The 23381-nt window shown below is 53.9% G+C and overlaps 1 protein-coding gene across 2 annotated transcripts in view; it reads left to right on the top strand.

Annotated features, from left to right (window-relative positions):
* Positions 1–455: 455 nt before the first annotated feature.
* The window catches only part of LOC147114478 (anion exchange protein 2-like), a 410117-nt gene continuing 387191 nt past the window's right edge, over positions 456–23381 (top strand). For both annotated transcript variants that reach the window (XM_085992182.1, XM_085992177.1), the window contains exon 1: positions 456–562. The gene's annotated coding sequence lies outside the window, so the exon portion shown is untranslated. The remainder of the gene's footprint in view (positions 563–23381) is intronic.

Here is a 23381-nt window from a genome sequence, read left to right as displayed (position 1 = left end):
CCAGGAGCAGAGCCCAGCCCAGCCCCCAGGCCAAGGAGCAGAGCCCAGCCCCCAGGCCCAGGAGCAGAGCCCAGTCCCCAGGCCCAGGAGCAGAGCCCAGCCCCCAGGCCCAGGAGCAGAGTCCAGCCCCCAGGCCCAGGAGCAGAGCCCAGCCTCCAGGCCCAGGAGCAGAGCCCAGCCTCCAGGCCCAGGAGCAGAGCCCAGCCCCCAGGCCCAGGAGCAGAGCCCAGCCCCCAGGAGCAGAGCCCAGGCCCCAGCCCCCAGGAGCAGAGCCCAGCCCCCAGGAGCAGAGCCCAGGCCCAGGAGCAGAGCCCAGCCCCCAGGAGCAGAGCCCAGCCCCCAGGAGCAGAGCCCAGGCCCCAGCCCCCAGGAGCAGAGCCCAGGCCCCAGCCCCAGCCCCCAGGAGCAGAACCCAGGCCCAGGAACAGAGCCCAGCCTGACTCCCCAGGGCGGGGCCGCGCACGCACCACACGCAGGGAGCGGCGGGGCCGCGCACGCACGGCAGTCCGGCGGTGAGGTGGAGCGCGAGCGGCCGGTGTCAGGGAGAGAGTTCGGTGAAGAGGTAAGGAACCGGGCCCGGGGATAGAGAGAGAGAGGGGCCCGGGGAGAGGGTGTGTGGGGAGGAGAGGGGCCCAGGGGTGTGTGAGAGGGGAGCGACCCCAGGGGGGGGGAAGAGAGACCCGGGGGGGTGAGGAGGAGGAGGAGAGAGACCCGGGGGGGTGAGGGGGGGGGAAGAGAGACCCGGGGGGGTGAGGAGGAGGAGGAGAGAGACCCGGGGGGGTGAGGAGGAGGAGAGAGACCCGGGGGGTGGGGAGGAGGAGGAGAGAGACCCGGGGGGTGGGGAGGGGGAGAGAGACCCGGGGGGTGGGGAGGGGGAGAGAGACCCCGGGGGGGTGAGGAGGAGAGAGACCCGGGGGGTGGGGAGGAGGAGAGAGACCCCGGGGGGTGAGGAGAGAGACCCGGGGGGGTGAGGAGGGGGAGAGAGACCCGGGGGGGGTAGGGGTGAGGAGAGAGACCCGGGGGGTGGGGTGGGGGAGAGAGACCCCGGGGGTGGGGAGGAGGAGAGAGACCCGGGGGGTGGGGAGGGGGAGAGAGACCCCGGGGGGCTGGGGAGGAGGAGAGAGACCCCGGGGGTGGGGAGGAGAGAGACCCGGGGGGTGGGGAGGGGGAGAGAGACCTGGGGGGGTGGGGAGGGGGAGAGAGACCTGGGGGGGTGGGGAGGAGGAGAGAGACCCCGGGGGGGGGGGTGGGGAGGAGAGAGAGAGACCTGGGGGGGTGAGGAGGAGGAGAGAGACCCGGGGGGGTAGGGGTGAGGAGAGAGACCCGGGGGGGTGAGGAGAGAGACCCGGGGGTTGAGGAGAGAGACCCGGGGGGGTGAGGAGAGAGACCCGGGGGAGGGGAGGGGGAGAGAGACCCCGGGGGAGGGGAGGGGGAGAGAGACCCCGGGGGAGGGGAGGGGGAGAGAGACCCCGGGGGAGAGAGACCCGGGGGAGGGGAGGGGGGTGGGAGACCCCGAGGAGGGGGGTGGGAGACCCCGAGGAGGGGGGTGGGAGACCGGGGGTGAGGAGGGGGGTGGGAGACCCCGAGGAGGGGGTAGGAGACTGGGGGTGAGGAGTGGGGTGGGAGACCCCGAGGAGGGGGTAGGAGACCCCAAGGAGGGGGGTCGGAGACCCCGAGGAGGGGGTGAGGAGGGGGGTGGGAGACCCCGAGGAGGGGGTAGGAGACCGGGGGTGAGGAGGGGGTGGTTGGGAGACCCCGAGGAGGGGGGTAGGAGACCGGGGGTGAGGAGGGGGTGGTTGGGAGACCCCGAGGAGGGGGGTAGGAGACCCAGGGGTGGGGAGGAGGAGGGGAGACCCTCCGAGGTGTTCCGGGGACCATAATTCAGGTTTTGTGATCTTGTGGTGAGCAGGGCACGGTTCTGGGTTTGGGGGGAAGCCGCTCTCTCGGGGTGCGTGTGTGTCACCAGCGCGCCCGGACTGCCCTGCAACAGCAGCTTAGCGCCTTCTCGGGATGTGCCAGTGTGCTTGACCGTCAATGAATTACTCTCTGACGTGACATCATTGTTCTGGTGAAGGTAAACGTGGCAATGCTGCAAGTCCCAGAGACGGCAAATCAATAAGAGCAGCCAGTTAGGTGCCTGTGCAATCCCTGTTTGGCATGGAGTGGTTTTCACCCTCGGTTGACCCGAGCTGTGTAGGGGGTCCATCGGCTGAAGGCTGGCAGCTCGTGGAGCGGTGACTGAGCCCGAGATACCACTGTGGCTGTGCCGTGTTAATCGGTGATGGTGCTAATTAGGATCAGGTCCCAGTTAATGTACAACAGACCACTGATAACAGTTTACAGAGAATTACACCGAGTCTACAACACAGTAACAGGCCGTTCGGACCAACTGGTCTATGCCGGTGTTTATGTTCCACACAAGCCTTCTTCCACCCCTTTTCATCTCACCCTTTCAGCATATCCTACTATTCCTTTCTCCCCCGTGTGTTTATCCAGCTTCCCCTTTAATGCATCAGGAATGGTTGTACTCTTGTGATAGATTATGAAACCGTCCTGCCCGCTGTCTGTAACAAACTCTGCTGCTGTACTCGATGGTCTTGAATGATTGCTTCTTTGTTCCAAAGTTTCTCTCCCCTCCCTTCCCCTCGAGAATTATGAACTTGCGTTGATAATAGCCCCTTACCCTGTCTTGCAACAACAATAACCACTTGTGTTTATATAGCGTCTGTAACACAGTAAAACGTTCCCAAGATGCTTCACAGGAGCGATTATCAGACATAAAATTGAGGCCGAGCCACATTAAGGAGATATTAGGGCAGGTGACCAAAAGCTTGGTCAGAGAGGTCGGTTTAATGGAGCGACTTAAAGGTAGAGAGGCGGAGAGGTTTAGGGAGGGAATTCCAGAGCTTAGGGCCCAGGCAGCTGAAGGCACGGCCGCCCATGGTGGAGTGATTGAAATCGGGGATGCGCAAGAGGCCAGAATTAGAGGAATGCAGAGATCTCGGAGGGTTGTGGGGCTGGAAGAGGTTACAGAGATAGGGAAGGGTGAGGCCCTGGAGGGATTTGAAAGCAAGGATGAGAATTTTAAAATCAAATTACTTCACGTATAAAGTATTACTAAGAAATGCAGTCATTTATTTAGGTGAATGTCAGTCATTTAGTGCACAGCAAGATTCCACAATCAGGGTCTCTAATGTACACCTGAACTATGAAAGCAGGTTGAGGGCACTGGGCGGGCAGCTCCCAGACCTGCGGGCACTGGGCGGGCAGCTCCCAGACCTGCGGGCACTGGGCGGGCAGCTCCCAGACCTGCGGGCACTGGGCGGGCAGCTCCCAGACCTGCGGGCACTGGGCGGGCAGCTCCCAGACCTGCGGGCACTGGGCGGGCAGCTCCCAGACCTGCGGGCACTGGGCGGGCAGCTCCCAGACCTGCGGGCACTGGGCGGGCAGCTCCCAGACCTGCGGGCACTGGGCGGGCAGCTCCCAGACCTGCGGGCACTGGGCGGGCAGCTCCCAGACCTGCGGGCACTGGGCGGGCAGCTCCCAGACCTGCGGGCACTGGGCGGGCAGCTCCCAGACCTGCGGGCACTGGGCGGGCAGTTCCCAGACCTGCGGGCACTGGGCGGGCAGCTCCCAGACCTGCGGGCACTGGGCGGGCAGCTCCCAGACCTGCGGGCACTGGGCGGGCAGCTCCCAGACCTGCGGGCACTGGGCGGGCAGCTCCCAGACCTGCGGGCACTGGGCGGGCAGCTCCCAGACCTGCGGGCACTGGGCGGGCAGCTCCCAGACCTGCGGGCACTGGGCGGGCAGCTCCCAGACCGGCCGGCACTGGGCGGGCAGCTCCCAGACCGGCCGGCACTGGGCGGGCAGCTCCCAGACCGGCCGGCACTGGGCGGGCAGCTCCCAGACCGGCCGGCACTGGGCGGGCAGCTCCCAGACCGGCCGGCACTGGGCGGGCAGCTCCCAGACCGGCCGGCACTGGGCGGGCAGCTCCCAGACCGGCCGGCACTGGGCGGGCAGCTCCCAGACCGGCCGGCACTGGGCGGGCAGCTCCCAGACCGGCCGGCACTGGGCGGGCAGCTCCCAGACCGGCCGGCACTGGGCGGGCAGCTCCCAGACCGGCCGGCACTGGGCGGGCAGCTCCCAGACCGGCCGGCACTGGGCGGGCAGCTCCCAGACCGGCCGGCACTGGGCGGGCAGCTCCCAGACCGGCCGGCACTGGGCGGGCAGCTCCCAGACCGGCCGGCACTGGGCGGGCAGCTCCCAGACCGGCCGGCACTGGGCGGGCAGCTCCCAGACCGGCGGGCACTGGGCGGGCAGCTCCCAGACCGGCGGGCACTGGGCGGGCAGCTCCCAGACCGGCGGGCACTGGGCGGGCAGCTCCCAGACAAGCCGGCACTGGGCGGGCAGCTCCCAGACCTGCCGGCACTGGGCGGGCAGCTCCCAGACCGGCCGGCACTGGGCGGGCAGCTCCCAGACCGGCGGGCACTGGGCGGGCAGCTCCCAGACCGGCGGGCACTGGGCGGGCAGCTCCCAGACCGGCGGGCACTGGGCGGGCAGCTCCCAGACCGGCGGGCACTGGGCGGGCAGCTCCCAGACCGGCGGGCACTGGGCGGGCAGCTCCCAGACCGGCGGGCACTGGGCGGGCAGCTCCCAGACCGGCGGGCACTGGGCGGGCAGCTCCCAGACCGGCGGGCACTGGGCGGGCAGCTCCCAGACCGGCGGGCACTGGGCGGGCAGCTCCCAGACCGGCGGGCACTGGGCGGGCAGCTCCCAGACCGGCGGGCACTGGGCGGGCAGCTCCCAGACCGGCGGGCACTGGGCGGGCAGCTCCCAGACCGGCGGGCACTGGGCGGGCAGCTCCCAGACCGGCGGGCACCGGGCGGGCAGCTCCCAGACCGGCGGGCACCGGGCGGGCAGCTCCCAGACCGGCGGGCACCGGGCGGGCAGCTCCCAGACCGGCGGGCACCGGGCGGGCAGCTCCCAGACCGGCGGGCACCGGGCGGGCAGCTCCCAGACCGGCGGGCACCGGGCGGGCAGCTCCCAGACCGGCGGGCACCGGGCGGGCAGCTCCCAGACCTGCGGGCACCGGGCGGGCAGCTCCCAGACCGGCGGGCACCGGGCGGGCAGCTCCCAGACCTGCGGGCACCGGGCGGGCAGCTCCCAGACCTGCGGGCACCGGGCGGTCCGCTCCCTCAGCTGCGGGCACCGGGCAGTCAGTTCCCACACTTGCGGGCACCGGGCAGTCCGCTCCCTCAGCTGCGGGCACCGGGCAGTCAGTTCCCACACTTGTGGGCACCGGGCAGTCCGCTCCCTCAGCTGCGGGCACCAGGCTGTCCGCTCCATCGGCTGAGGGCATCAAACAGTCAGCACCCTCGGCTGCGGGCACTGGGCAGTCAGCACCCTCAGCTGCAGGCACTGGGCAGTCAGCACCCTCCGCTGCGGGGACTGGGCAGTCAGCTCCCATACTCCCCTCCCAGGCCTATACTATTAGGTATGAAGGCTGTAATAGAGGAATGCTCCCAGTCAGTAGGGCCTTGGCAGCTAAAGGCACGGTGGGGAGAAGGGAAGGGAAGCGGTGGAATGTGTTGAAGAGTAGAGAGTTCCTTGGAGATTTAAGCTTATAATCTGCCAGTCTGTGTTATTTCGCTGTATTTCCCTTCTCTTCCCTGCTCCTCCCCCTGCACCCTCCGCCATTTCGCTCCTTTGCTGACGATGTAGACTTGCCTGGTTATGGTTTCTGTGACTCTGATAACTCTTCCAAGTAACTGTTCCTCGCTGTCCAGGGGAATCTGGCCAGCAGAGCTCACCGTGGCTGCACGTCCTCGCAGGGGTCAAGCATCCCGATCGAGAGTGGGATTTGACTGAGTCACTCCCTACCCCGAGGGTACTGAGGCCAATTGTGGTGCTGCTCCCTGCACACCCCCCCCCCCCCCCCCAAACTGCTGAGCTTGCTGGGATATAGACCAAGTCCGCACAGAGCAGAGGTCACGCTTTCCTCTGTGTATGAAATTCTGAGGGTTAACTTGGAAACTTAATGGAAGAGTCTGCCTCCAATTGCACAGAGTGCAGGAGAGTGATTGTGCAACGGGTGGCGTGGCCCGACACGTGCTGAGTGGTGTCTGGGCTTTTTATACACTCCCATTGACGATCCCCATTAGTTTGAAGATTGCAGAAAGTCTCTGCTCAAGGACGTACTTCAGTTGTGTTAAACAGTTCTAGGCAAGCTCGGCGATATTATTTAGTTGACTGAGAACGTAGAACTAGGTACAGAATTATGTGAATATACAAATGTGTAATTTAATTGTGTGTTTTTGCCAGCTGTTTGTTGTTTTCTCAAGTCCAGACATGCCCCAGTGTTGCCACTCGCTTCCTTTGAAGTCCAATGATTGTCACGTGAAATTTTTGTACTGTGGCAAAAGGTCCAATGATAGTTAGACACTTATTCTTCAATACTTGGAGAGTTGTGTAACACTAGTGTTAGCGTGGCTCAGTGGATAGCACTCTCGCCTCTGAGTCAGATGGTCATGGGTTCAAATCCCACTCGAGACTTGAACATAATCCAGGCTGATACTTTAGTGAGGGCACGGTGGCATAGTGGTTAGCACTGTTGCCTCACAGCGCCAGGGACCCGGGTTCAAATCTGGCCTCGGGCGACTGTCTGTGTGGAGTTTGCACATTCTCCCCGTGTCTGCGTGGGTTTCTCCGGGTGCTCCGGTTTCCTCCCACAGTCCAAAGATGTGCGGGTTAGGTTGATTTGGCTATGATAAATTGACCTTTAGTGTTAGGGGATTAAATACGTGGGGTTACGGGGATAGGGTGGGATATGTGTCGGTGCAGGCTCGATGGGCCGAAATGGCCTCTATCTGCACTGTAGATTCTGTGATTCTGTGAAGTACTGAGGGAGGGCTGCACTGTCAGAGGTGCCGTCTTTTGGATGAGACGTTAAACCGAAGCCCCGTCTTGCTCTCTCAGGTGGATGCAGAAAATCCCATGGCACTATTTCGAAGAAGAGCAGGGGAGTTATCCACGGTGTCCTGGGGCCAATATTTATCCCTCAATCAACATAACAAAAACAGATTATCTGGTCATTATCACATTGCTATTTGTGGGAGCTTGCTGTGCGCAAATTGGCTGCTGCGTTTCCCACATTACAACAGTGACTACATTTCAAAAGTACTTCATTGGCTGTAAAGCACTTTGAGACGTCCAGTGGTCGTGAAAGGCGCTATAGAAATGCAAGTCTTTCTTTCTCTCGGGTGGATGATAAAGATCAGAGGAAATCTCCTGGTGTTGGCCAACATTTATACTTCAACCAACACCACCAAAAACAGATCAACATTGCTGTTTGTGGGATCTTGCTGGGCACAAAATTACTGTTGTGTTTGTTTACATAAGGTTCCACATGGCAGACTGGTCACGGAGTTAAAAGCCCATGGGATCCAGGGCAAAGTATCAAGTTGAATTCAAAGCTGGCTCGGAGACAGGAAGCAGAGGGTAATGGTTGATGGGTGTTTTTGTGACTGGAAGGCTGTTTCCAGTGGGGTTCCGCAGGGCTCAGTACTAGGTCCCTTGCTTTTTGTGGTATATATCAACGATCTAGACTTGAATATAGGGGGTATGATTAAGAAGTTTGCAGATGATACTAAAACTGGCTGTGTGGTTAATACTGAAGAAGGAAGCTGTAGACTGCAGGAAGATATCAATAAATTGGTCAGGTGGGCAGAACAGTGGCAAATGGATTTCAATCCGGAGAAGTGTGAGGTAATGCATTTGGGGAGGGCTAACAAGGAAAGGGAATACACATTAAATGGTAGGACACTGAGTAGTGTAGAGGAACAAAGGGACCTTGGAGTGCATGTCCACAGATCCCTGAAGGTAGCAGGACAGGTACATAAGGTGGTTAAGAAGGCATACGGAATGCTTGCCTTTATTAGCCGTGGCATAGAATACAAGAGCAGGGGGGTTATGCTTCAACTGTATAAAACACTAGTTAGGCCTCAGCTAGAGTACTGCGTGCAGTTCTGCTCACCACATTACAGGAAAGATGTGATTGCACTCGAGAGGGTACAGAGGAGATTTACAAGGATGTTGCTGGGAATAGAGAATCTTAGCTACGAGGAAAGACTGGATAGGCTGGGTCTGTTTTCCTTGGAACAGAGGAGGCTGAGGGGAGACCTTATTGAGGTGTATAAAATTATGAGGGGCCTAGATAAAGTGGATAGAAAAGACCTATTTCCCTTAGCAGAGGGGTCAAAAACCAGGGGGCACAGATTTAAAGTAATTGGTGGAAGGTTTAGAGGGGATTTGAGGGGAAATTTCTTCACCCAGAGGATTGTGGGGGTCTGGAACTCACTGCCTGAAAGGGTGGTAGAGGCAGGAACCCAAACCACATTTAAAAAGTACTTGGATGTGCACTTGGGATGCTGTAACCTGCAGGGCTACGGACCAAGAGCTGGGAAGTGGGATTAGGCTGGATAGCTCTTTGTTGGCCGGCGCGGACACGATGGGCCGAATGGCCTCCTTCCATGCTGTAACTTTCTATGATTCTATGTGACAAGTAATGGCGGTGCAGTACTTTGGGGCGAGGATGTGAATGGCACTTTATAAACACCAGTTGTTTTGTTCTGCTAGGGTGATGTATGATGGTTATAGGTTGGTCGCTGGTGGTGGCAATAATTATGAGTTGAAGAATTAAACCTCCTTTTGAATTGGATTCCAGGGTTCCGGCATCTGTGAGCCTGATCCCGAGTGAACCCGGTTTTGTTAGACTGGCAACAGATCTGCAGACTTGGTAACCTTGGGTCTACAAGACATAGGAACAGGAGGAAGCTATTCAGCCTCTCAAGCCTGTTCCGCCATTCAATTAGATCATGGCTGATCTGTACCTCAACTCCATTAACCCGCCTCTGCTCCATATCCCTTAATACCCTTACCCAATATAATTCTGTTGATCTCAGTCTTCAAATTTTCAATTGACCTAGACTTCGAAGAGCAATATGCGAAGTGCTTTTGCTTACATGCAAGAGTGACAGCGCATTGGTACTGATGCACAACAACTTGCATCTATATAGAAACATAAAAGATAGGAGCAGGAGTAGGCCATTTGGCCCCTCGAGCCTGCTCCGCCATGTAATGAGATCATGGCTGATCATCCAAACTCAGTACCCTGTCCCTGCTTTCACCCCATATCCCTTGATTCCTTTAGCCTTAAGAAATATATCTAACTCCTTCTTGAATATATTTAATGAATTGGCCTCAATTGCCTTCTGTGGTAGAGAATTCCACAGGTTCACCACTCTCTGGGTGAAGAAATTCCTCCTCATCTCTGTCCTAAATGGCTTGCCCCTTATCCTTAGACTGTGAACCCTGATTCTGGACTCCCTGGCCATCGGGAACATCCTTCCTGCATCTAGTCTGTCTAGTCCTGTTAGAATTTTATAAGTTTCAATGAGATCCCCTCTCATTCTTCTGAACTCCAGAGAATATAAGCCCAATCGACCCAATCTCTCCTCATACGTCATTCCTGCCATCCCAGGTATCAGTCTGGTGAATCTTCGCTGCACTCCCTCCATGGCAAGGACATCCTTCCTCAGATAAGGCGACCAAAACTGCACACAATACTCAAGGTGAGGTCTCACCAAGGTCTTGTACAACTTCAGCAAGACATCCTTGCGCCTGTACTCGATGAAGGCTAACATACCATTTGCCTTCTTAACCGCCTGCTGCACCTGCATGCTTACCTTCAGCGACTGGTGCACAAAGGGGAGCACGGTGGCATAGTGGTTAGCACTGTTGCCTCACAGCACCAGGGACCCGGGTTCGAATCCGGCCTTGGGTGACTGTGCAAACTCCACACAGACATTCTCCCCGTGTTTGCGTGGGTTTCCTCCGGGTGCTCCGGTTTCCTCCCACAGTCCAAAGATGTGCGGGTTAGGTTGATTGGCTATGATAAATTGACCCTTAGTGTTAGGGGGATTAAATACGTGGGGTTACGGGGATAGGGTGGGATATGTGTTGGTGTAGGGGTTACGGGGATCGGGTGGGATATGTGTCGGTGCAGGCTCGATGGGCCGAAATGGCCTCTATCTGCACTGTGGGGTTTCTGTGATTCTGTGAAGGACACCCAGGTCTCGTTGCACTTCCCCTTCTCCCAATCTATTGCCGTTCAGATAATCTGCCTTCGTGTTTTTGCCCCCAAAGTGGATAACCTCAAATTTATCCACATTATACTGCATCTGCCATGCATCTGCCCAATCACCCAACCTGTCCAAATCATACTGGAACTATAGCAAAATACTGCAGATGCTGGAAATCCAAAATACCTGGACTACACTTCCTCCCACCCCGCCTCCTGTAAGGACACTATTCCATTCTCCCAGTTTCTCCGCCTCCGCCGTATCTGCTCCGACAATGCCACCTTGCACACCAGTGTTTCCGATATGTCTTCCTTTTTCCGCAACCGAGGATTCCCCTCTACTGTGGTCGACACGGCCCTCGACCGTGTCCGTTCTATCTCACGCACTTCTGCCCTCACCCCTGCCCCTCCCTCCTGGAACCACGATAGGGTTCCCCTTGTCCTCACCTTTCACCTCACCAGCCTCCACATTCAACGGATCATCCTCCGCCATTTCCGCTACCTCCAAAGTGATCCCACCACCAAACACATCTTCCCCTCCCCTCCCCTTTCAGCATTCCGTAGGGACCGCTCCCTCTGAGACACCCTAGTCCACTCCTCTATCACCCCCAACAGCCCTTCCCCTTCGCCCGGTACCTTCCCGTGCAAGCGCAGGAGATGTAACACCTGCCCCTATACCTCCCCCCTTCCCACTGTCCAGGGCCCCAAACACCCCTTCCAGGTGAAACAGCGATTCACTTGTACTTCTTGCAATCTAGTATACTGTATTCGCTGCTCACGATGCGGTCTCCTCTACATTGGGGAGACCAAACGCAGATTGGGTGACCGCTTTGCGGAACACCTCCGTTCAGTCCGTAAGGGTGACCCCGAGCTTCCGGTCGCCTGTCATTTTAATTCACCGCTCCATTCCCACTCGGAGCTCACCGTCCTTGGCCTCTTGTATTGTTCCACGGAAGCTCAACATAAACTCGAGGAACAGCACCTCATCTTCCGATTAGGCACTTTGCAGCCTTCCGGAATCAATATCGAGTTCAATAATTTCAGATCATAACCTCGGCCTCTTTTTTCCTTTTAATTTTTTCCACCCCTTTGTTTTGGGTCCTCCTTTCCCCCCCCACTCCTTTCCTTTTGTTTCTCTCTCTCACCTGGCAGCTGTCCTTATCCTGTCAGCACACTTCACACCTAATCTCAGCTGCCTTTTGTCTCCACGGGCCCATTACCATCTCATCTGGCTTCTAATACCTTTTATTGTCTCCTTTTCTTCTTTTGTTCGATCGCAGCTTTGCCTTCGATCTTTTTATTTTCTTTCCAGTTTTGAAGAAGGGTTTCAACCCGAAACATCAACTCAAATTTCTCTCCACGGATGTTGCCTGACCTGCTGAGTTTTTCCAGCATTCTCTGTTGTTATTTCAAATCATACTGGAGTTTCTCGGCATCCTCCTCACAGCACACACGCCCACCCAGCTTTGTGTCATCTGCAAACTTGGAGATATTACATCTAGTTCCCTCGTCTAGATCATTAATATATATTGTGAATAGCTAGGGTCCTAGCACTGATCCCTGCGGTACCCCACTAGTCACTGCCTGCCACTCGGAAAAAGACCCGTTTATTCCAACTCTTTGCTTCTTCTCTGCCAACCAGTTCTCTATCCAAGTCAGTACCTTATCCCCAATCCCATGTGCTTTAACTTTACACGCCAATCTTTTATGCGGGACCTTATCGCAAGCCTTCTGAAAGTCCAAATACACCACATCCACTGGTTCTCCCTTATCTATTCTAGCAGTAACGTTCCCCAATCCATCCTAGCCAACTCGCGCCTCATACCATCGTAGTTTCCTTTTGTTTAAATTCAGGACCCTAGTCTCTGCGTCAACTGCTTCACTCTCCATCTTAATGAAGAATTCTATCATATTATGATCGCTCCTTCCCCAGGGGCTTCGCACAACAACATTGCTAATTTATCCTTTCTCATTACATAATACCCAGTCTAAGATGGCCTGATCTCTAGTTGGTTCCTCGATATATTGGTCCAGGAAACCATCCGTATACACTCTAGGAATTCCTCCTCCACAGTATTGTTACTAATTTGGTTAGCCCAATCTATATGTAGATTAAAGTCACCCATGATAACTACTGTGCCCTTATTGCAAGCATCTCTAATTTCTCATTTAATGCCATCCCCAAACTCAGCATTACTGTTTGGGGGTCTGTATACAACTCCCACTAACGTTTTCTGCCCCATGGTATTTCTCAGCTCTACCCATACAGATTCCACATCATCAGAGCTAATATCCTTCCTTACTATTGTGTTAATCTCCTCTTTAACCAGCAATGCTACCCCATCTCCTTTTCCTTTTTGCCTGTCCTTCCTGAATATTGAATACCCCTGGATGTTGAATTCCCAGCCTTGGTCACCCTGGAGCCATGTCACCGTAATTCCAATGACATCATATCCGTTTACATCTATTTGCGCAGCTAATTCATCCACCTTATTACGAATGCTCCTCACATTAAGACACAAAGCCTTCAGGCTTGCTTTTTTTTAACACTCTTAGCCCTTTTAGAATTATTATTTACTGTAGCCCTGTTTGATTTACACCCTTGATTTCTCTGCCTTCCACTTTTGCTTTTCTCCTTCCTGTCTTTTGTTTCTATCCTTGATTCCCTTCCCTCTGCCTCGCTGCACAGGTTCCCAACCCCCTGCCATTTTAATTTAAACCCTCCCCAACAACACTAGCAAACACTCCCCCTAGGACATCGGTCCAGGTGCAAACCGTCCAGTTTGTACTGGTCCCACCTCCCCCAGAACCGGTTCCTATGTCCCAGGAATTTGAATCCCTCCCCCTTGCACCATTCCTCCTCTAAAGTGCCTTTAATGTAGTAGAAACGTCCCAAGGTGCTTCACAGGAGCATAATCAAACAAATATTGTCACCGAGCCACAAAGAGATATTGGCAAAAGAACCAGAGGCGACATGAGGAAAGACCTTTTTTTACGCAGCGAGTTGTTATGATCTGGAATGCACTGCCTGAAAGGTGCAGGGCTGTGGGGAAAGAGCAGGGGAGTGGGACCAATTGGATACCTCTACTAAAGAATGGCCTCCTCCTGTGCTGTACTGTTCTGTGATAAGGAGGGGTGACCAAAAACTTGGTCAAAGAATTAGATTTTAAGGAGGGTCTTAAAGGAGGAGAGAGAGGTGGGGAGGTTTGGGGAGGTTTAGGGAGGGAATTCCAGAGCTTGGGGCCCAGGCAGCTGAGGAAGTCTGGAGATGGCACAGCCCGTTAGTTGTCAGTCCGAGGAACAGTCTTCAGTATTAGCGATTGAGCCTTCAGCCGTCTTGACTCTGCTCCCCTAAATCCTTTCTCCATGCTACACCTCTACCCACCTTTAAAAGCCTCCTTGAAACCATCTATCTTTTCGTGCGCTTTCAGTCAACACTCTCCTGACCCCTGTAAGCAGCTGATGCGCTATTCCAGAAAGCCAGAATGTATTCTCCTCTTTACACGCAATGCGAAATTGTGGTGGTGAGCTACCCGTGGAGATCGGAGGGCGTTAACGCACTGTACAAACTGGGAAAGGGGATTGAAAATGTGGAAACTTGGAAGGGCCACAACCAATGTTCCCTTTAAGCTGCACGCAGGTGTGCAGTAATCTGCAAGGTACCACGCAGGCCGCCCCCAAGCTTCTCAATTTAAAATACCGCACATGCGCAGACATGTAAAGGAACTGCGCATTGAAATCAACAGGTCGCACACAACAAAGACAATTTAGAGGGAACATTGGCCACAGCACTCTGATTCCATCTCTCCTGTGATGGCGGAATATAACCACTGCTTGTTCTGCCTCTGTCGGCCTGAGCTTGATTTAATCGGGACCTTCTGTTGTGTTACAGGATTATACAGAGGGCGATAATTTCTAGACTGATCAAAAAGAACACAGAACCCTCTCTCACCATATGCCACGTTTCTCTCCTTCCAAGGCGCTAGACATTCTGGCCTACAGCTGGGAGTGAGAGTGACCCATTGTCCAGAGTGCCAGCTGGGAGTGAGTGACCCATTGTCCAGAGTGACCGCTGGGAGTGAGTGACCCATTGCCCAGAGTGACCGCTGGGAGTGAGTGACCCATTGCCCAGAGTGACCCATTGCCCAGAGTGACCGCTGGGAGTGAGTGACCCATTGCCCAGAGTGACCGCTGAGGGTGAGTGACCCATTGCCAAGAGTGATCGCTGGGGGTGAGTGACCCATTGCCCAGAGTGACCCCTGGGAGTGAGTGACCCATTGCCCAGAGTGACCGCTGGAAGTGAGGGACCCATTGCCCAGAGTGACCGCTGGAAGTGAGTGACCCATTGCCCAGAGTGACCGCTGGAAGTGAGTGACCCATTGCCCAGAGTGACTGCTGGGAGTGAGTGACCCATTGCCCAGAGTGACCGCTGGGAGTGAGTGACCCATTGCCCAGAGTGACCGCTGGGAGTGAGTGACCCATTGCCCAGAGTGACCGCTGGGAGTGAGTGACCCATTGCCCAGAGTGACCGCTGGGAGTGAGTGACCCATTGCCCAGAGTGACCCATTGCCAAGAGTGACCGCTGGGAGTGAGTGACCCATTGCCCAGAGTGACCACTGGGGGTGAGTGACCCATTGCCCAGAGTGACCGCTGGGAGTGAGTGACCCATTGCCCAGAGTGACCCATTGCCCAGAGTGACCGCTGGGAGTGAGTGACCCATTGCCCAGAGTGACCACTGGGGGTGAGTGACCCATTGCCCAGAGTGACCGCTGGGAGTGAGTGACCCATTGCCCAGAGTGACCGCTGGGAGTGAGTGACCCATTGCCCAGAGTGAACCTTTGCCCAGCGTGGCCACTGGGGGTGAGTCACCCATTGCCCAGAGTGACCGCTGGGAGTGAGTGACCCATTGCCCAGAGTGACCTCTAGGAGTGAGTGACCCATTGCCCAGAGTGACCACTGGGAGTGAGTGACCACTGGGAGTGAGTGACCCTTTGCCCAGAGTGGCCCACTGCCCAGAGTGACCGCTGGGGGTGAGTGACCCATTGCCCAGAGTGACGGCTGGGAGTGAGTGACCCATTGCCCAGAGTGACCCATTGGCCAGCATGACTGCTGGAAGTGAGTGACCCATTGCTCAGAGTGACTGCTGGGAGTGAGTGACCCATTGCCCAGAGTGACCGCTGGAGTGAGTGACCCATTGCCCAGAGTGACCACTGGGAGTGAGTGACCCATTGCCCAGAGTGACCGCTGGAAGTGAGTGACCCATTGCCCAGAGCGACCGCTGGAAGTGAGTGACCGCTGGAAGTGAGCGACCCATTGCCCAGAGTGACTGCTGGAAGTGAGTGACCCATTGCCCAGAGTGACTGCTGGGAGTGAGTGACCCATTGCCCAGAGTGACCGCTGGGAGTGAGTGACCCATTGCCCAGAGTGACCGCTGGGAGTGAGTGACCCATTGCCCAGAGTGACACTTTGCCCAGTGTGGCCACTGGGGGTGCGTTACCCATTGCCCAGAGTGACCGCTGGGAGTGAGTGACCACTGGGAGTGAGTGACCCTTTGCCCAGAGTGGCCCACTGCCCAGAGTGACCGCTGGGGGTGAGTGACCCATTGCCCAGAGTGACGGCTGGGAGTGAGTGACCCATTGCCCAGAGTGACCCATTGCCCAGAGTGACCCATTGCCCAGCGTGACTGCTGGAAGTGAATGACCCATTGCTCAGAGTGACTGCTGGGAGTGAGTGACCCATTGCCCAGAGTGACCCATTGCCCGGCGTGACTGCTGGAAGTGAGTGACCCATTGCTCAGCGTGACTGCTGGGAGTGAGTGACCTATTGCCCAGAGTGACCACTGGGAGTGAGTGACCCATTGCCCAGAGTGACCCATTGCCCAGAGTGACCGCTGGAAGTGAGTGACCCATTGCCCAGAGTGACCGCTGGGAGTGAGTGACCCATTGCCCAGAGTGACCCATTGCCCAGAGTGACCGCTGGGAGTGAGTGACCCATTGCCCAGAGTGACCTCTGGGAGTGAGTGACCCATTGCCCAGAGTGACCTCTGGGAGTGAGTGACCCATTGCCCAGAGTGACCTCTGGGAGTGAGTGACCCATTGCCCAGAATGCCAGCTGAAAAGCAGCTTCAGCAAAGACATGGGTATCGCCCCTGCCCTCTTCCCGCCCCCCGCTCCCTCCCCCAGTGACATCCACTGAGCTCCTCGCCACTGAACTCAATTTCAATTTCAATTTTATTTATCACATAACTAAATACAAGAAGTGTAATCTAGTCAGTGAAATGCTTTTTTCTTGACGAGCCGAGAGCACCAAGCAGCAAGAACACTGAGCTGCCTGGTACGCACGGAGCTCGCAAGGACGGCAGCCATCTTCATCGGCGCCATCACAAAAAAACAGATATCGACATATACACGCATACATACTTTAATTAAATATAAATAAAGCAGACATAAAATAAAGACATAAAAAAGACAGCACAGAAAATGAACAAGCAATAATGTAAAAAAAGTAATTTCTGCAGTAATTACATTGATATTTCTACCCAGGCTTCTAGAATAATCTCTGGCTACAGGGTGGTTGCCCTGGCAGAGCATCACGAGGAACTCACAACTTATAATTAAATAAATTTAATTAATTAATAAAATTAAATAAATAAAGTGCTCCCTCTCTCTCGATGTTTCCCCTCAGTCTCTCTTGATGTTTCCCCTCTCTCTCTCTCTCGATGTTTCCCCCTCGGTCTCTCTCGATGTTTCCCCTCGGTCTCTCTCGATGTTTCCCCTCGGTCTCTCTCGATGTTTCCCCTCGGTCTCTCTTGATGTTTCCCCTCGGTCTCTCTCGATGTTTCCCCTCGGTCTCTCTCGATGTTTCCCCCTCGGTCTCTCTCGATGTTTCCCCTCGGTCTCTCTCGATGTTTCCCCTCGGTCTCTCTCGATGTTTCCCCTCGGTCTCTCTCGATGTTTCCCCTCGGTCTCTCTCGATGTTTCCCCTCGGTCTCTCTCGATGTTTCCCCTCGGTCTCTCTCGATGTTTCCCCTCGGTCTCTCTCGATGTTTCCCCTCGGTCTCTCTCGATGTTTCCCCTCGGTCTCTCTCGATGTTTCCCCTCGGTCTCTCTCGATGTTTCCCCTCGGTCTCTCTCGATGTTTCCCCTCGGTCTCTCTCGATGTTTCCCCTCGGTCTCTCTCGATGTTTCCCCTCGGTCTCTCTCGATGTTTCCCCCTCGGTCTCTCTCGATGTTTCCCCCTCGGTCTCTCTCGATGTTTCCCCCTCGGTCTCTCTCGATGTTTCCCCCTCGGTCTCTCTCGATGTTCCCCCTCGGGGTCTCTCGATGTTTCCCCTCGGTCTCTCTCGATGTTTCCCCTCGGTCTCTCTCGATGTTTTCCCTCGGTCTCTCTCGATGTTTCCCCTCGGTCTCTCGATGTTTCCCCTCTCGGTCTCTCTCGATGTTTCCCCTCTCGGTCTCTCTCGATGTTTCCCCTCTCGGTCTCTCTCGATGTTTCCCCTCTCTCTCTCTCGATGTTTCCCCTCGGTCTCTCTCGATGTTTCCCCCTCGGTCTCTCTCGATGTTCCCCCTCGGGGTCTCTCGATGTTTCCCCTCGGTCTCTCTTGATGTTTCCCCTCGGTCTCTCTCGATGTTTCCCCTCGGTCTCTCTCGATGTTTCCCCTCGGTCTTTCTCATCATAGAGAGTGACCTCATCAAGTGGGGTTTGCGTCTATCGATGCTTTTTCTCACTTTAAGAACAGGAGGAGGCCATTCAGCCCCTCGAACCTGTCCCACCATTCAGTCAGATCATGGCTGAACTGTACCTCAACTCCATTTACCCTCCTTTGCTCCATATCCCTTGATACCCTTGCCTAAGATTATTTTCCCTTGTTCTGGATTTCCCACCAAAGGAAATAGTTTCTCTCTATCTTCTCCACTGAATCCTTTTAACATTTTAAACACCTCGATTAGATCACCCTTAATCTTCTATAATTGAGGGAATGCAAGCAGGACCTGTGCTCCTAATTTAACAAACAAACTTGGATTAATGTAGCGGAATAATTCAGTAGTGGTTATTTTCCAGGTTGATGAGTGGGAGCACCTCGGTGGGGGGGGTTTTGTCCGGGGGCTACAGTGCGGGTGGGCCTGGGGAATGTGTGTCGCACGATGAAGGTGCGAGGAGTCTGTGATTCACCTGTGATCAAAGTGAGGTGGCTCTCCCGCTTGAATCGGTTTCTTTCTGATCAGGGCTTTGATCTGTCTCAGGAATTCTTCCTCATGGAGAAAAGAGGCACTTTAAATTCCTGGGGCGTGAAAATGATAGGTTTAGAAAACATCCGAAAAATGTCAGTACTTTATTTAAAAAAAAAGTTAACTCCTAAGTGTTTTTGCTAATTTTGTCCCCCATCTCCACTTCAGCAGCTGATCCTCGGGCTAAAGATTCACTCGGAATCTTTGTGTGATCTTGGACAGCACAGGCCATAGAATCGTAGAATGTTGCAGCACTGAAGGAGGCCATTCAGCCCATCGTGCCAGTGCCGGCTCTTTGAAAGAGCTCGCCGATTAGTCCCACTCTCCCGCTGCTCTTTCCCCGCAGCCCTGCAAATTTTCCCCTTCAAGTATTTTTCCAATTCCCTTTTGAAAGTTATTCTTGAATCTGCTTCCACCGCCCTTTCAGGCAGTGCATTCCAGATCACAACAACTCGCTGTGTTTAAAGATTTCTCCTCATCTCCCCCTCTGGTTCTTTTGCCAATTATCTTCAATCTGTGTCCTCTGGTTACCGACCCTCCTGCCACTGGAAACAGTTTCTCCTTATTTACTCTATCAAAATCCTTCATGATTTTGAACTCCTCTATCAAATCTCCCCATAACCTTCTCTGCTCTAAGGAGAACAACCCCAGCTTCTCCAGTCTCTCCAAATCACTGAAGTCCCTTGGGGCGGCAGGCTATTGGACAACGGAGCCCAAACCCGTTCTCTTGTGAGAGTCCCGTACGTGCACTTCTGAACAGACTCGCCTTTTTCCCCCATCCCAGCCCCCACTAACTCAGCACAGGCCCGAGAGTGAACCGTGGACCTTTCTGTGTGGCTCAGTGCCATATCGGGCAGTACAGTTAGCCGCTGAGCCATTTTGGGGGATTTGTTTTACTCTGGTAAGCTCCAGTGAACCTGGTTTTTCTCTGTGTCTCTAACAGTGAGATCGCCCTGAGCCCCCTCTGTATATTGCTGCATGATGCTCAGTAATTTTTGTATCTAGAGTCTGCCAGTGAAACTGTAATTAGTAAAGAAAAGAAAGTCTTGCATTTCTGTCGCACCTTTCACCACCTCAGGACGTCCCAAAGCGCTTTACAGTCAATGAAGTACTTTTGAAGCCTAGTCACTGTTGTAATGTAGGAAACGCGACAGCTAATTTGTGCACAGTTAGCTCCCACAGACAGCAATGTGATAGTGACCAGATAACCTGTTTTTAGTGATGTTGGTTGAGGGATAAATGTTGGCCAGGACACCGGGGATAACTCCCCTGCTCTTCTCCCAAATAGTGGCTGCGGGATTTTTTTTGTACCTGACCACTACATTTTGGTGATCTGTGTACATGGACCCCTAAATCTCTTTGGACCTCCGCTGTTCCTAGCTTTTCACCATTTAAAAACTAGTTGGGTCTATCCTTTTCTGGTCCGAAATGGATAACCTCACACTTACCTGATCTTATCAGAATTATTGAAAATAAACTCTAAAGCCTGCACATCTGTCAATGCACTTTATTATGTTTATGTTAATGTATTACAAGCCAAATGAATGTTGAATGTTTAAATGTCTTAATCTAAATGTACACTCTCGGGAGCCGCAAGCCTACATTTCGTTGTACTGCACTTGTGCACTAACAATGACAATAAAGTTGATTATGATTATGATGACCTGAGAGCAGACGGGCCTGGGTTTAACATCTCATCCGAAAGACGGCACCTCCGACAATGTAGTACTCCCTCAGTACTGCACTGGGAGTGTCGGCCTGGATTTCGTACTAAAGTCCTGGAGTGTGGCTTGAACCCACGACCTTCTGACTCAGATGTGAGAGTGCTACCCACTGAGCCAGGGCTGATGCCTACAAACTAAACTCCTTGGTTTTCATCTGTCCCCTTTAAGCTGATTTTAAAAAGCCAGCGAAGTTTTCATTCTGTGTACAACACTGTGTGAAGCACTGGGTTCAGCCACGAATGTGGGCGAGCTGATTGTAAGGTGGCACCTGGCTGCTGTTGGCTGGGCAGACGTAGATGGCAGTGAAGGGAATTGTTGAATGGTCGACGTCAGCGACATGAGCAGGAGCACCAAATTGTATAGTACGTGAGAGCAGGTGATTGAGGTCTCTAGAGATGCTGCTCGTGTCTCGGGTACGATAGTGTCGTGGTTCTGGTCCTGGAGTGAGTTCAAACCCCAGCAGGGCAAGTTGTAAAATTATTTTCAATAATTCTGATAAGATCAGGTAAGTGTGAGGTTATCCATTTCGGACCAGAAAAGGATAGACCCAACTATTTTTTAAATGGTGAAAAGCTAGGAACAGCGGAGGTCCAAAGAGATTTAGGGGTCCATGTACGCAGATCACCAAAATGTAGTGGTCAGGTACAAAAAATAATCAAAAAGGCTAATGGAATGTTATCCTTTATAACTAGAGGGCTAGAATAGAAAGGGGAGGATAAGAAATAGAGGCAGGAGTAGGCCATTTGACAAACTTGATTGAATTTTTTGAGGAGGTAACAAGGAGGGTAGATGAGGGTAGTGCGTTTGATGTAGTGTATATGGACTTTAGCAAGGCTTTTGATAAGGTTCCACATGGCAGACTGGTCACGAAGTTAAAAGCCCATGGGATCCAGGGCAAAGTGGCAAGTTGGATTCAAAACTGGCTCGGAGACAGGAAGCAGAGGGTAATGGTTGATGGGTGTTTTTGTGACTGGAAGGTTGTTTCCAGTGGGGTTCCGCAGGGCTCAGTACTCGGTCCCTTGCTTTTTGTGGTATATATCAATGATCTAGACTGGAATATAGGGAGTATGATTAAGAAGTTTGCAGATGACACTAAAATCGGCTGTGTGGTTGATACTGAAGAAGGAAGCTGTAGACTGCAGGAAGATATCAATAAATTGGTCAGGTGGGCAGAACAGTGGCAAATGGAATTCAATCCAGAGAAGTGTGAGGTAATGCATTTGGGGAGGGCTAACAAGGAAAGGGAATACACATTAAATGGTAGGACACTGAGTAGTGTACAGGAACAAAGGGACCTTGGAGTGCATGTCCACAGATCCCTGAAGGTAGCAGGACAGGTAGATAAGGTGGTTAAGAAGGCATACGGAATGCTTACCTTTATTAGCCGTGGCATAGAATACAAGAGCAGGGGGTTATGCTTCAACTGTATAAAACACTAGTTAGGCCTCAGCTCGAGTACTGCGTGCAGTTCTGGTCACCACATTACAGGAAAGATGTGATTGCACTAGAGAGGGTACAGAGGAGATTTACAAGGATGTTGCTGGGAATAGAGAATCTTAGCTATGAGGAAAGACTGGATAGGCTGGGTCTGTTTTCCTTGGAACAGAGGAGGCTGAGGGGAGACCTTATTGAGGTGTATAAAATTATGAGGGGCCTAGATAAAGTGGATAGAAAGGACCTACAGGAAACTCTTTTTTATCCGGCACCGACGGGACCGGCGTGCTGCCGGTTTATCAAAAAGTCCGGATTACAGGGAGGTATAGTTAAAAGGCACGAGAGCCCCGTACACGGCCACAGATCCAGGAACGGCCACTAATATGAAGTAAAACTTACCTGAACCTACTCCTGAATTTTGCCGGTTAACAGAGATTTCCGGTTATTTAGGTGCCGGTAAATCGAGAGTTTCCTGTATTTCCCTTAGCAGAGGGGTCAAAAACCAGGGGGCACAGATTTAAAGTAATTGGTGGAAGGTTTAGAGGGGATTTGAGGGGAAATGTCTTCACCCAGAGGGTTGTGGGGGTCTGGAACTCGCTGCCTGAAAGGGTGGTAGAGGCAGGAACCCGAACCACATTTAAAAAGTACTTGGATGTGCACTTGGGATGCTGTAACCTGCAGGGCTACGGACCAAGAGCTGGGAAGTGGGATTAGGCTGGATAGCTCTTTGTTGGCCGGCGCGGACACGATGGGCCGAAATGGCCTCCTTCCGTGCTGTAACTTTCTATGATTTTATAATCTGGCACTTCGAGCCTGCTCCACCATTCAATAAGATCATGGCTGATCTTCTACCTCATCTCCACTTTCCTGCACTATCCCCATATCCCTTGATTCCTTTAATATTCAAAAATCTATCGATCTCGGTCTTGAATATACTCAACGACTGAGCCTCCACAGCCCTCTGGGGTAGAGAATTCCAAAGATTCACCACCCTCTGAGTGAAGAAATTTCTCCTCATCTCAGTCCTAAATGGCCGACCCCTTATTCTGAGACTGTGACCCCTGGTTCTGGACTCCCCAGCCAGGGGAAACATCCTCCCTGCATCTACCCTGTCAAGCCCTGTAAGAATTTTGTATGTTTCAATGAGATCGCCTCTCATTCTTCTAAACTCTAGAGAATATAGGCCTAGTCTACTCAATCTCTCCTCATAGGACAATCCCCCCATCCCAGGAACCAGTCTGGTGAACCTTCGTTGCACTCCCCCTATGGCAAGTATATCGTTCCTTAGGGAGGAAGGTTTGCTGCAACTATACAAAGCCCTGGTTAGACCACATCTGGATTACACCGCAGTTCTAGGCACCACATTGTAGAAAAGATATATTGGCCTCGGAAGGAGTGCAGCGCAAATTCACCAGAATGTTACCCGGGCTCCAAGAGTTAGATAATGAGGGCAGGTACAGCACGGGTTAGATACAGAGTAAAACTCCCTCTACACTGTCCTATCAAACACTCCCAGTGCAGGTACAGCACGGGGTTAGATACAGAGTAAAGCTCCCTCTACACTGTCCCATCAAACACTCCCGGGGCAGGTACAGCACGAGGTTAGATACAGAGTAAAGCTCCCTCTACACTGTCCCATCAAACACTCCCAGGGCAGGTACAGCACGAGGTTAGATACAGAGTAAAACTCCCTCTACACTGTCCCATCAAACACTCCCAGGGCAGGTACAGCATGGGTTAGATACAGAGTAAAGCTCCCTCTACACTGTCCCATCAAACACTCCCAGGGCAGGTACAGCATGGGTTAGATACAGAGTAAAGCTCCCTCTACACTGTCCCATCAAACTCTCCCAGGGC

This window comes from Somniosus microcephalus, chromosome 7 (genome assembly GCF_052327205.1).
Source record: "Somniosus microcephalus isolate GS21.2 chromosome 7, FLI_Smic_1.0, whole genome shotgun sequence".
NCBI lineage: Eukaryota > Metazoa > Chordata > Chondrichthyes > Squaliformes > Somniosidae > Somniosus > Somniosus microcephalus.
The sequence above is the reverse complement of the archived record's forward strand: the minus strand, read 5'-3'. Positions and strand labels throughout refer to the sequence as shown.